This window comes from Simochromis diagramma, unplaced genomic scaffold (assembly GCF_900408965.1).
Source record: "Simochromis diagramma unplaced genomic scaffold, fSimDia1.1 OVJJ01000320.1, whole genome shotgun sequence".
In the NCBI taxonomy this organism is placed as follows: domain Eukaryota; kingdom Metazoa; phylum Chordata; class Actinopteri; order Cichliformes; family Cichlidae; genus Simochromis; species Simochromis diagramma.
The window spans coordinates 652,944-667,322 of record NW_024386773.1 but is presented as its reverse complement, the minus strand read 5'-3'; the positions used below and the strand labels follow the sequence as shown (position 1 = coordinate 667,322).

General features: G+C 39.3%; 1 protein-coding gene and 1 long non-coding RNA gene across 6 annotated transcripts in view; one reads left to right on the top strand and one right to left on the bottom strand.

The window, feature by feature from the left end:
- Positions 1-14,379, bottom strand: part of cacna2d2a (calcium channel, voltage-dependent, alpha 2/delta subunit 2a) — a 176,623-nt gene that overhangs the window by 140,424 nt on the left and 21,820 nt on the right. The gene's annotated exons all lie outside the window — the stretch shown is intronic.
- On the top strand, positions 8,419-9,965 carry LOC120714935. The gene is made up of 3 exons (XR_005691527.1): positions 8,419-8,864; positions 9,000-9,157; positions 9,746-9,965. It is a non-coding gene; the product is annotated as an uncharacterized LOC120714935 (long non-coding RNA).

The following is a 14,379-nucleotide window of genomic DNA, read 5'->3' as shown; positions in this document are numbered from 1 at the left end:
TGCATGAGCTGATCTGATTATTCATAAAGCAAGCAATTACACATCCATTAAAATTGCAAATACAAAATCCAGGATTGGCAAAAGTTTCACGTGAATTAGGTTCGTTTCCGAAAACATCCGCAACCTGTGAGACAAAACGCATTCAAAAATAATTGTTGACTGAAATCCTATTAAAATTTTAGACCCTCAGAACCTGAAGACAAAACTGTGGCCACAAACTAAAAAGCTTTAAACGTCTCCATTCTTGAGTAAGTGTGCCTCCAAAGACACTGCCAATCTCGTATGAACAAACTGTAGTGTTTCCTCTGTTAAAAGCCAGTAGTCAACTAAAAGCTGGCTCTCCAATAATGGCACAAGGTGTGGTCAAGAGCCTGGTAATGGACCTGTAAGCTGTTTGCCAACCACGATTAAATCGTAAAAATAGGTACTAATTGCCTGGCACCAAACCGGTGAAACAGGGATGGTACTAGATTCCTGGCATTATGTAAAGTGTATACTGCATGTAATGTACTGTGCATTTCTACTACCTTAATAATGCATTCAGGAATATGACAACACTGTTTCCAATACTTCTTGTTCTTTCTTTACTTTTAATTCATTTACTGTGATACGCTTTGCTTTTCCCTGTCTTTTATCCCATTAGGCTGTTACTCGCCATCTAATGCTCACAATAAAAGTAGTGAAATACTACAGGCCTTTAATTTGACAGTGACAGGAAGCAGTGAGTTTGTACTAACAGCATAACAAACCAACTTTAACAGAGAAAACTAGGGCAGATCCTAAAATAACGCTTTATGAAAAAGATAATCGCTCAAGTCCCTGCTATGAAAGAAAAACGACTTAATATCAGCAATTATATAGGAACCTGCTTCAAATACAGGCCCATTACTTATTTTCCAGGCAGGGTGACGTTACGTCGTCACGTAAAACATTGTTACTGTCTTTCTTCCAGAGACGGCTGGCAAAGATACAGGTTTCTTAGGTTCTTTCCAAAAAGACAACTGGTTGTAACTGATTACATTATGCAATGTGTGTGTGTGTGTGTGTGTGTGTGTGTACTTTGTTGGTTGTCTACCTGTTTTATGAAGTGTGTAATTGAGCTTTCAGTGTCCTGAATGTAAATGTTTAATAATAGTCTCCTCATTCCAGCCTTTTCTTCATTCTTTCAGCCAAATGTGATGCTACATTTTACAAAGGCGTCTTTTTTTCACTGACTTTACATTACTTTGAGTTCTCACTGTGGCTTTACATAGTAGATTTTTGTTATTTGTAATCATCAAAGTCAACTTCCTTGTTAATTCCTATATGCTGTACGTACAGGGTAACAGTGGGAAGTACAGGGTTTACACAGGAAAATGAAATGTCATCTCTCTCTGACCCACAGGGTGCAACGAGAATGAATCAAAAATAAAAAAATGAAATTAAATTGAGAGCTACGAGATTTGAGATAAATAAGAATTACATAGATATATTAAAGATATATTAAAACCTACAAATAATTTTTGCTCTTTAGATATAAAAATATGAGCTATACGAGGTTTATACAGCATGAAGTATACATTAATTATTAAAACGAATCAATAAAAAACCTATATACAAAGTCTGTGTAACTGTCCATCTTTATCTATAGTTTCACATGTACAATCACAGTATACTAATGTGTTATTGCTGAAAATGTAGAACAAATGATTAAATATACAAGACAGAAACAAAACTAGTACTGATTAATTAAAACAACCGTACAATGAATACAGTGAACTTAAATGCTTACTCAGGGACAGGCACGACTAATAGTATCTGGCAAACCCTTTTTTGGGAAACACACATAAGAGGTAACATCCAAAGCTTTTAGCTTCCTTGTGTTATCCTGAAAATTCTGACTCCAAACCATTTTTTGGAGCCAACGTCGCTTGCCATATTCCTTCCGAAGGAAACTCAATTTTGACAATTTAGAACAACAAATTCAGAGAGTCAATTCCCCCGAAGTTGTGTGGCACAAATGGAGACAACATTCAAGAAAGAGCTGTCGATCAGCATTTGTACAAAGCGTGTGACTGTGCAACAATCAATGCCTTGAACACGAGGGCTGCTCTTTGAAAGGCTCTACAAACACACTATTAAAACAGAGATCAATGCAGGGCCTTCCTTACTATGTTATCATACGACACAGACACGCATGCTGGGTCCTAACGACTGCTTAGTACTCCTAAAAACCAAACAAAAACACATTTAACACAACCTTTCAGGATCACGGCTAAGACCCTGAGTAATGAGCATGCGGTCTGTAACTGTGCCGCTCCTTTTATTTCACAGCTAAAGACTGCTAAAGGATTTGATTCACAAAAACATTTTTCACAAAACTAAGTGCAGAGAATTATTCCCAATGTCAAAATAATCCAAAATAATCCAGGTTGCCTTAAAATAAACCTTAATTTCAGCCTAAAAATGATCATTTTTGAAAGTCACAACCTATTTTCTTTCTCACTCATAGCATCAAAATGAATATCTCTGGGACAGAATATATCATAGTTTGTTATCGTAAAGATTATTTATAAGGATGAACCTTGGTTCTCGCTATGTCATCTATATTACATGATAAACTGCAGCTAAATGTCTGATTTCCTGCAGCAAGGCACAGAGCTGTGGAGATATACTGAAGAAAGATGTCACTGTTTCATCATTTATGTCTCATATGTATGCTCGAGTGTTTGTGTGTGGCAGAAATATTTGATGCAGAGCGACTGTGAACCAGCCTGACTGATGGCTGAAAAGAATGATCCTCTTTAGAGCCAGAAAGTTTACGCTTTGGTGCACAAATTTGAAAAGCTACAGTACAAAGGAAAATGTTTCATAAAATGCTCATTCTTCAAGCCGTAAGTTTCAATTTCCACTTTAGTGGCTCTGTCATTGTGGAGTCTTTAAGTCTGTGAAGAAAAAGGCGAGCAGAGTCTGACCAAGACTGTGTGTTTTCCTTTTATATGAGTTATCTGAGTATTATAAGCAGAATGTGTCATTTTTAAATCTCTAGTTCGACGATAACTTGTGGAGGTACTTTTACCTGCACAACAATCATATAAAGTCTCTTTTACATAAATTGACTTATTTATTTTAACCATTATTTAGTTTGATGTTTCAGCTTAGTTTGGTTTATAAATGATCCCCTTCAGTCCATTGCATTAATCATGATCCATATTGATGATTGATTGGCCAATGTGGTGGGGCGTGGTCTGCGGTGCCGTGCAGGGAGGGCGGACGCACCTGCACGGCATCCTTAATCACGCCCACCTTGTTAAAAACACGAGGACTCAGGGGTTGGTGGGTGTTGTGGTGTGACAAATATTGAATAAAATGGCTCAAACCTATGATCCCTGGACCCGCCGTGTCTCATTCACACAACAGCCAATTAATCATTTGTTTAGATAGCACAACGAAGAGTAGCAGGGAGAGGAAGGAGAGAGGAAGGTTTGTTTGAGCCAAACCCGGACTGCTGCATTTGGCTCTTGTGGCATATGCACCTTCTGGTGCCCCCAGTTACTAGTTTTGTCTTAAATTGTCACTGATTAAAGTCACAAGCAATAACACCATTTCCAAAAACTCCAACACGTGCAACGTTAATAACACTCTTTTCAGGGTTAAATTAAACTAAACTATTGAGGTACGGTCACTATTTCTGCCTTTCTGTTCTACTTCAGTTGGACATATTAGAAATGACTTAGCTGCTTGATATTCTTTACTTATCTATTTTAGAAAGCCTGATGGTGAACTCAACTATTGTGTTCCTAAACCCCTACCACTCCATACCATAGTACCATTTTCAAATTCAAATGAATGTATTCGTGGAGTAATTATTACAGCAATCCATGCATTTTCTATTTATCCAGTTCAGTTGGGCTGCAGCCTGTTCCAGCTGTCATACAGTGAGAGGCAGGCGACACCACAGTGAGACAGACAACCTCTCATACTTTCACTTACAGTAAGTTTACAATCACCAGTTAACCTAGTTAACCCAACATACATGTCTTTGGACTGCGAAGGAAAACAATCTAACTACACACAGGCAGCTGGTTCACTCAAACCCATGACGACATAAAGTTTTGCAAAATCACACACTGCATAAATACATCTTAAAATCTCAAGTTTTTATAGCGTAAAGTCAAAAAATATAAGATAATAATAAAATACACCATTTTAGTATCTAATGCTTCAAGGTCATAGGTCAGCGTGTTGTTAGAAAAGCAGGCGGATGTCAGCATGCTGTAATAAAAACATCATTACACATCAAAGTTTTAGTATAGCCTTTGCCTTTCAGGGGCAAGTTGCTCTCCAAGTGCTCTTGTTCCCACTGTCGCCAAGTGCTTGCTCACGGGGGGTCGTCTGATTGTCGGGGTTTGTTCTGTATTACTGTAAGATCTTTACCTTATAATATAAACCACCTTGAGGCAACTGTTGTGATTTGGCGCTATATAAATAAAACTGAACTGAACTGAATCAGTGCTAAGCACCATCCCACCTACTGTTATTATGTGACTTTAAATGGATTTTTAATGGCCTGAACATAGTTTAACCATTTAGCAAGTAAATCTCTCCCCCCCAAAATAATGCATTTTTTCAGCTGTTTCACAGTAAAAGCTATATTAAAGTGTGCCGTATACAAAAAGAGAAGTGCAGAGTTGACCTCAGCCTTGCCTATCAACTCACACAGAGGCTGTATAGTTGAGTCACAAAGAGAACTGTGACTAAAAGCTACTAATTTGAGTGCAGCAGTCCACTACATACAGAGAGACTCTAGCTGTGTTAGACACATGCCTTTTGAGACACCAGCCAACTGTATCTTAATGGCATGAGAGCCATAGAAAGAAGTGACTAAGAGCCAGTTTGAAAATAGACATGCAGACGTTGGTATGGCAAAATAGGAGTGACTAAACCCCAGAGTGAGTCTGGACCACGGAGCTGGTGTGCAGCTTCCATGTCTGCATGTCATTAGCTCATATCTTCTGGTCTCGTTGGCAGTGCTCAAACGCTAAGGTGTCCCAGCAGAAGGCTGAACTACTCCACACATTTAACAGTGAATTTAACATTACAGACCCCAGAGGCCATACGGGGTTTTCATCACTAGGATTTCATCACACACACACAACCTCTTGAGCTACATTCACTGTCAAAATCTCTGCAAAAAATACACCACGCTGGTGAACAAAAAGGGATTTCACTCTCAGTCTTCATGCTTCCAGATTCTCTCCTCATGTACACAAACTCAGATCTAAGCTCCACCCAGGCACATATATAAACACATGCTTCACTACACTTTTTTTTATCCTTGTGTCTATATCATATGACGAGGCTCAATCAGTCCTGGATGGACTATTCATCCTCCAAATTTGACACTGAATCCTACCCAATAACAAACAGCTTCATCCCTTTTCCCGCTCTGCAGACCATCTTTATCTGGAACAGCTACAAACACACATGCACGCACGCACAATCTACAAATGCACCTAGATCAGTTGAGCTGAGTGCACCTGAATAATTCATATCAGGAAAAATTTACAACGAGCCTTCATTATGAGCAGGGACAAATGCTTGTTTTGTATGGTACAAGAACTATGAGACAGCCCTTCAAAAAAATGCCACCCTATACGCAGTGACCCATTACCATATTATTGGCATGCAGAAGTAAATTACACCAGAAATCAGCCTGAAATTAACTCCGCAAAGCTTTAATAGCTTTTTGCATTCAAGAAAAACACAACATGACACACGGGAGCCTCAAACTAATGAATGGCATTGAATATAAAGCAAATGGCCTGAAATCACGCCAATGGAAGAGACAACAAGTCGTGCTTCTGGTCATCTCCTCCTTTAGATATCAAAATTAACTTTAAAAGTATAGTATGCAACACTTTCATTTAAAAAAAAAAAAAACCTAAACAGACCGATACAAAAATAGTCCCTCTCAGCCATTACTCACAGCCCACTCAAAGTGCGTATGCATATTCATCTAACGAGACTCTTCCTTCTGCCTCTGCTGTCTCCTTTCTCTCTTATTTTGCTCTGTTTTGGACATTGCTGGGCTGCAACCTTTGCTGAGAGGTTGTGTAACACCAGGCAGCAGCAATGTCCAGGCTGTGAGGGCAGAACAAGTAGAAAACACTGCAACCAGGTTACACATGAGCCCATATATAGAACAATCAATTTCAATCACCAGCACTGATTAAAAAAATAAGTTTGACTATACAGAAGCTTTTGAGAATCGTGCTCACAGTATTTACGACCTCAGTAAACAAGTCCCCGGTAAGTTTATGATCTCATTTTCTACGTTAAAGTCTTAACTACAACACAATGTTTATATTGTCCTAAATTATGTTTCCATATAGAACAGAACAGGTGACTGGCAAGCTGCTACCTTACTTGTTAGACGCCGACAACCAAAGTGTTTAAATAGACTTACAGCTGGTTAAGTCCATTTTTTTGCGTACGGTCTCTGGTTACATGACTGTCTCTGTCACTGCAGTGCTCTCTGCCTGTGTCATGAATGTATAAAGAGCTGCGTTGCCGCTTGCTTGATGCTGATTGCACACACTTACAGAGCGGAGAAGCCACAGTGGACAGGATGACGGCGAGCGCCTTGGATGCATTCACACAAAATCCGGCAATGCGAAGCCTCGCTGCAGGGCAGCGTGAAGGTTTGCAGAGGTGTGGGTGCTTGTATTTCTGTTTTAGAACGTAGCCACTCTCAAACGAGCAGAAAATTGTTTAATTCTCTGATTCACTGCTTTGTTCTCCTTAATGCCGTTGCTTCCAGTCATTCGCTCTTTCATTTGTTCAATCACTCCTCGGTGAGCTGTGGAGCGCAGACCTGTACTACAGGATCTTGTTTTATGTTTCTGTACTATGAATGTGGTCCAGTTCGTACAGGGGTACATCACCATGGTAACTAATGCTGCAAACCTAATCTGCTTATGTTCCTGATTAGAGATCAACAGGTACACAGCAAAATCTCCAGTGTTAAATTAACACTAGAGAGTGTCTATATGGGTCCACACCTCTGAGTGTTAAATACAACACTGTTGAGTGTTAAATTAACACTTTTGACAGTGTTATATGTTTAAAAGTAACCTAGTCAGTTTTGAAGATTAACAATGGCTAACACTGAGCAGTGCTGATTTTCTAACACTGGAATATTTCTAACATTTTGAGTTATTTTCCAGTGTTAGAAAATCAGCACTGCTCAGTGTTAGTCTTTGTTAATCTTCAAAACTGACTAGGTTACTTTTAAACATATAACACTGTCAAAAGTGTTAATTTAACACTCAACAGTGTTGTATTTAACACTCAGAGGTGTGGACCCATATAGACACTCTCCAGTGTTAATTTAACACTGGAGATTTTGCTGTGTATGCAATCACTGTCTACTGATCAATCAAATCTCCAGGAAACAGCGTCACCGTTCCTGGAAGTTCTCTTGAAATTCCGTCTAATGTCTCTGTGTTTCCCAGATGAGGATGAGTAATAAATACAGATTCTTGGATGCAATTTTATTCCTTCACTGTAAGCTCACACATTGCCAGCTTTTCTTCCTGCCTTCAAATTGGCTATGCTTCATTAAAATAGTAGCTCTTTCATACTAACTGAAACGTTTAAAGCACACACATTCAAACCATGCTATCAGAGTAATATTCTGGGTAAGATGAACTTGTTTTGTAGTGCAAGGTCCAGGTTTGAATGCTGAAAATTCCATCATAATATCCCTTAAGGTCAATACTACTGATCATTAAAATAAAAGAAACAATAGGCACAAATCTAACTTTCTACAAAATACTACAAAAAAAGATCACTGATGCATTCCTAGAGCACTTAAGGTGTAATTTATCCTCAACTTCTACAACTTATCTCACCTTGAACTACACAGTGACGCACAAGAGCTTTCAAGCACACACTTTTCAGTAGCTCCATTTGCTTTTACATCAGTGGCCTTCATCAGCAGATGGAATTTGCTCAGCTGTCATCGAACTGTAGCTGTTAAATGTTTCCATTGCAGGTGATTTTCATCTTTGAAAAGCGCTGACGTAAATAACACAAAGAGCAATGGTTAAATTCCATTTAGCTGCTTTGGCTTTCAAGTCCTGGTGTTGTGCGAGCTCGATCATTGGTTGAGCTGGTTCACAACTTACTGGATCGCTGAGCGTGCCCATTAATAAAAGACAAAAAGATTTTTTAGAGTGAAGCAACACTGGGTTTCAGGGAAAAAAAGAGTGGATTTGTTTTCAATGATACATTAAAATAACAAACTTGATCATAAATGTTGAAGATAATTAATGGGTAATGGAATAATTAGTCAGATGACCATTTATGACTTTAAATGGACTGTGCAGGTATACAGAGGCCCATATTCCACACAGCCACCCAGTGGCACACTGTGTTACCTAATGCAAGTTTATCATGTTAAAAGGCTAACTGATCATTAAAACAACCATTTTCCAATTATGCTAACACAGCTGAAAACAGTTATGCTGATTAAAGGAGCAATAAATGTGGCTAGTTAAGTGTCTGGAGCCTCAGCCTTTGTTGCTCGATTACAGTCTTAGAATAGCCACACAAAAAAGGAAAAAGGAAATTTCTAAAGAATGGAGGATATCATATAACACTGTGCACTAAGGCCTGGTGCACAACTGAGCACAAGGTCAGGAACATTAGTTAGTTTGAGACTGATGTCTCACAGGTCTTACCTGAAAAACACGAGTTATGAGTGAAAAGGAAATCCCTGAATCCTTTCTTTTGAGGAAAAGTTGCAAAGGACAAGAAGAGAGACTTTTGCCAGACTAAGATGTGGCTTTTTCTTTTTAGTGGAGTCACTTCTTCACAGGGTAAGGTCTATTCTGAGCATTCTGAACTTGTCATCTATGCTGGCCCAATGGGCTTGTTCTGGTGAAACCTCACAGCTTGAAATCTTTTTCACGGTTTGGAGGATAGGTTAATGCGTTCTTTGTGATATTTTTCAGGCAGCTTTGCACAGCACCAGTTTTTTAACGTGTGGCAGCAACTGTAGGCAGCGTATGTGCCGAAGCTGTAATTCGTCTAAGTGATGGAGGCAGCATACACCCACAAGTGTTCTAGTCTAACCTGACATGCTGAAGGAGGAGGATGCCCACAAGCACAGGTAAAAGTTAACAACAACCCAACTCATTGACAAGAAAGAGTCAGGGATGAACAAAGGGTGATAACTAGAGCCTGTGGAGCGCAGACCTGTACTACCATAGGGCTCTCACCCTATGGTAGCTGGAACACCCTGGACAAGTAGCCAGCCTACGTAGGGCTAACACAGGGAGACAAACAACCAGTCGCACTCACATTCATACCTGTAGGCAATTTAGAATCGCCAGTTAACTTAACCCCACTAAATGCATGTCTTTGGACTGTGGGAGGAAGCTGGAGTACCCGGTGAGAAGCAAACACAAGGAGAATTGGGGGGGGGGAGGCCCCGGCCTGGTGGTGGAGTCGAAGTCAGGACCTTCTTACTGTGAGGCAACAGTGCTAAATTAGTTTGAGACAGATGTCACTGAGCGGTGAAATGGGCTAAAATGGTTGCAGCAGTTAACAGTATATAAATGCTTAAGCTAAAGTAATGTGAATAAGATTTCACCTCGTAGTAACGTTAGTAGGCTGCTCGGAAACCACCCCAACACTTCAGTCTGTGTCCTGTCAGTAAAGTACAATGTTAACATTTCCTGTTCTGTTCCTGTTCTAGAAATGAACGAGGTCCAGAATTTTTTCTCTTTACAACATGTGTGCTTCAGTGACCAGCAGAAAAGGCCAGACTTCTGAAGAGATTCGGTACAAAGAAATTCACACCAGAAATTCTGAAAACTGTAAAGTACTTTATTTTGTATAGCTTCCCTCTTTTTCACAGAAGCTACTTTGTGTATATATATAAATGTGGAAGTTGAATCTTGTCTGGCTGTAAAAAAGATAAAATAAAATAAAACACAAAAGAATTATTCCCTCCCTTGAAATTAAAACAGCAGAAAGAAAAAAAAGTTACTCACTCCTGGCCCTGGCTCCACTGTGCCTCTGACTCACTCCTGGTGTCTAAACCAACCAATTATCATTCCTCATGAGTCCTGTGTTAACCTAACCTCCTAAACACAAGCCAGTCAGAGTCACTGCAGAATTCCCAGAATTCCCATAGTCTTTTCAAAGTAAAAGCCACAATGATCCAGTTTTACTGTCTTGTTCTGAAAACAAAATGACCAAAGTCCAGACCTCATATCTGGATCCAGCCCTGCCTGCACTGTCGGTTTAATTTAAACATATTCCATTATTCTTATCTCACCGTGACATAGGCTATCTTAAATTGTTCTTATCTTTCATCAAAAATTACGACTATCATTGCTGGATGTCATCACTTGCTGTATCATTTCTTGGCACTTTCCCACAGATGCTTGAGAGTCTTGTTTTTGTGTTAGTCTTCAATCAACTCTGAGTCCAAGCTTATATTTTTTTCACTGAGAGTCAATTTTTATTTATTTATTTTTAAACATTTGTCACTCACGTGGAAGCACTTTGGAAAGCTGCACCTCTTCTGGCTTCCTCCTCAAACCTCAGACGCTATTATTCAATTTCGTACAGTCAGGCTTTCTCCTTATTTCTTGCGTAGAGGTGCAGGCTTCTATCTTACAACATCATCACCACTTCCTCTGCTTCACCTACACTGTTAAAAGAAAACATCCTAAAACAACGGTAATATTCCGGCAGCTGGGGTGCCAAAATACGACCGTAAAATAACAGAAAATAACTGTCCCATAAAAATACGGTCATTTTCAGTAATGAAAATAGAGTTTGTTGCGCTAATTTGACATGGGATTCTGCCTTTTCCAAGTACTTTTAGACATTAAATTAGGAACATTTTTACGTGATCAAACAATGAAATTACCTATAAACAAGGTCACTGAATGTGGAAATATGAATCATAATACGTAAATGTACAGAAATATACAGTTAACAGTTGGTTTAAATAATAATTGATTGCATGCCCTGGGACAGACTGACAGAGGCGAGGCTGCCATATCGCACCATCGGCCCCTTTGGCCATCACTAGTAGGCGGAGAGTCCTGACCACGGACACAACGACGGAGAGTGTCCGAGCCGGGGCTCGAACCGGCAATCTTCTGATCACAAGGCGAACTGCCAACTCTTGAGCCACGAACGCCCTAACTAGCAATGATAATAATACTTATGTGATGTAACACAAGCTCATAGGGATCATGTTATATACTTTTCCATAGCATTACATTTGAATTCAACAGTTCAATCTTTCAAATAACGGACAGATATTTGTGAAACCATGATACATTTGTGAATGTATTTTAACGATCTAAATATGCATATGTACAGACAGATACATTTAATAATCATGAAAATTATGTTGTATTACATTACAGTGATTTAACGTTAATTTACATTCAAAATGTGAAGTCAAAGTCTATTTACGTAACTTTAATGATATTCTAGAAGAACAGAACATTACTGTAAAATGCACAGTAAAATACCTTCATATTAGGGTTTTTTCCTTGTTGTTAGTTCACATTCATTGGCCGATGCTTAGCGTCATGTTATTTATATTAATTGCAATTCCTACCTCTACTTTTCTTTTTCAAAATATATAATTAGCACAGTGTGTCCGTGCAATGTTCTACATTGTGGCATGCTGAGAAATCTTAACAACGAAGCTCACAGCTTGTTATTTAACCCCAAGCTGGTAGGGGGCGCTCTTTATTGAAATACTTGTCGCTGCTACTATGTGCCTCAAGGTTCAACAACAGCACAACAGAAGTCACTCATGGTACAGCACTCTCTCTACAAAACAACAACTGTCAGTGACGCTGCAACACGGCGTAAACACAACATTCAAGATAACAGTTAAAAGTAACGTAACCATAAACAATAAAACAAGAACATCTAAACAGCAGCACATGTCCCAAGACATGATGGGAGACATTTCTGGATGTATTTTTACGATCTAAATATGCATATGTACAACAAAATATATTTAACAAACAAGTAAATTGTGTTTTATTACATTTACAGTGATGTTATGTTATTTTACATTTGACGTGTCAGATCACAGTCTACTTATGTAGATGTAATGATATTCTAGAAAAACAGTACACAACCGTAAAATACACAGTAAAATAATTTGACATTACTATTTTTTGGAACAGTGTAGAGGTAAGTGTGTTTCCTTATATAGAGAAATGGAGGCGGAACAGTATGCAGATAGTATGGAAATTGTATGGAGAATGCACAAGGCTGAGAGCAAAACAGGTATGCACATTTCATAAAAGCAACAATAATTTTTGCATGCAAACGTTTTTGGTTTTTGGTTGTTTTTTTTTGCACAGGTTAAGAATGATTCCATGCAAATATTCATAAATTTGGCCGTCTAACTTGGAATAACTTTGTCTAACCCACAGCCCTATGAGAGTTATGTTGAGCCATATTATCCATTTTGTGCTCTTTTTTGTGACTCTGTCTTAACCCTGTAAAGCCTGAACCATGAAGTAATGGCATGAAATTTTTATTTATTTTTTTTTTTTTACACCAAGGGTTTATTAAATCCTTTGTCAATTATATTTAAAAAGAAGAAACTAAATATAAATTTGCATATATGAGTTTTAATTTGTATCCTTTTTGCTACATTGTTCAGTTTGTTTATCTTAAACACACAAAAACCTATAAGGGAGTTATTGTTATGATTCAAAAATCACACTGATGATGTGGAGGTCTCAAAACCTCATCTGTCAAATATGATGTACTTGGCGCAAGAGGGCTGACTAATACATGTTTAAACAGCATTGTGGTAAACATAAGTAAGACACATAGACATATTATAGACATGACTAGAAAGTCTGTTATGCACAAATTTGAGTGGTTTTATGTAATTTTACATATGTTTGCATGTCAGTGAGGGTGTGTAGTAAGATCCTGTCTGTGTGCTTACATGCTATAAATATGGATGGGTGAACGCATATGTGTGTGGGTGTATCTGTATTAACAGTGGCCCTATACACTGTTAAATTTAGCTGTCATGGAGAACACTAAGAGTATGACAAATAACCATGAGAAAAGACTTCCTCGTATAGTACTTACAGCAGAGTGTAGGAGTGTGGGTGCAGGTAGCACAGCAGGACGAGGTAAGGTCTCAGTGGATTACTGAACAACCTCTAAAGGAGACAATAAGAGGCCATCAGGGGCGGAGAGGGGAGAGGCTAGATTAATGAAATATGAATGTGTTTACTGAACAGCTGTCATGGCAGCCTACTGATGGCTCAGGGATATTAAAAATACACGGCGCAGCTGATGGCTTCACCTACACTTCAGCGACCCCCGCCATCTTCAGAAACTACTCTAATCAGCATACAAACTCATCGCAATCACAATCACCCACAGAAATGATCATCATCACACTCTTCATCACTATTCCCATCCTCACCATCAGCCATCGCCTGTTCATCTACATTATCGCTTTCATCGCGCGGCGGAATCACGCCGCTGCAGGAAATTGAAGTCGGCCAGATCAATAAATACAATATAAAATTAAATTAGCTGCCAAGATGAGGTGAAAATGTGAGAATAAGTGTTTGGAGGCAAAGGCAGAGGTAACGCTATCCAGTCGAAACAATCAAAAAACACATTTCGGACACAAGCAAACAACGCGGTGAGGCGACAGGCTTCCTGTTATGGATTTATGAAATGAGTTAAAAGAGGTGAGCCACATATGCTTTGATGTTTGTACCTGTGCGCGCGTCTGTGAGTGTGTGTGTGTGTGTGCATGTGTGCGCGTGACCATGACATCATTTCTGCAGTGTCTAATCAAGGAGAAAGGGAGCCAGCTTTTGCAAGGGAGCTGTAATGTAAACACAATTGACCTGCTTTAATAAGAAAAAACACGATACTTGCACTTTGCCCACACTTTCACAGACACACAGAACACCTTCACTCCACCTGCGACGATACACAGCCTCACCACCTGCTAAAACAGATCCCAATGTATCTCCGCTCTTTTGAAGTTTTATCTTTTCTCAGTGAAGGATGGCGATTCGCTGCATGGCAAAACTCCATCTGTTCATTTCAATATGAATGGGCATGTAAGTTTGGTGCCGCTGGAGCGGCAGAGATGTGAAATTGTGGATGGCATGCAGAGCGGCCCCGACACGCAGGGTTAATTCAAAACGCCTTTGATGTCTGCCTGCGTGTGAAATGAGCTGGTGGTCCAGGGTTCACTCATACACATGCCAGCACATACATACACGGTCGTACGCGCGTACTCATCACACCTAAAAAAAGAGAGAGAAAAACTGGAGGGACCACTGATGTGGGCAC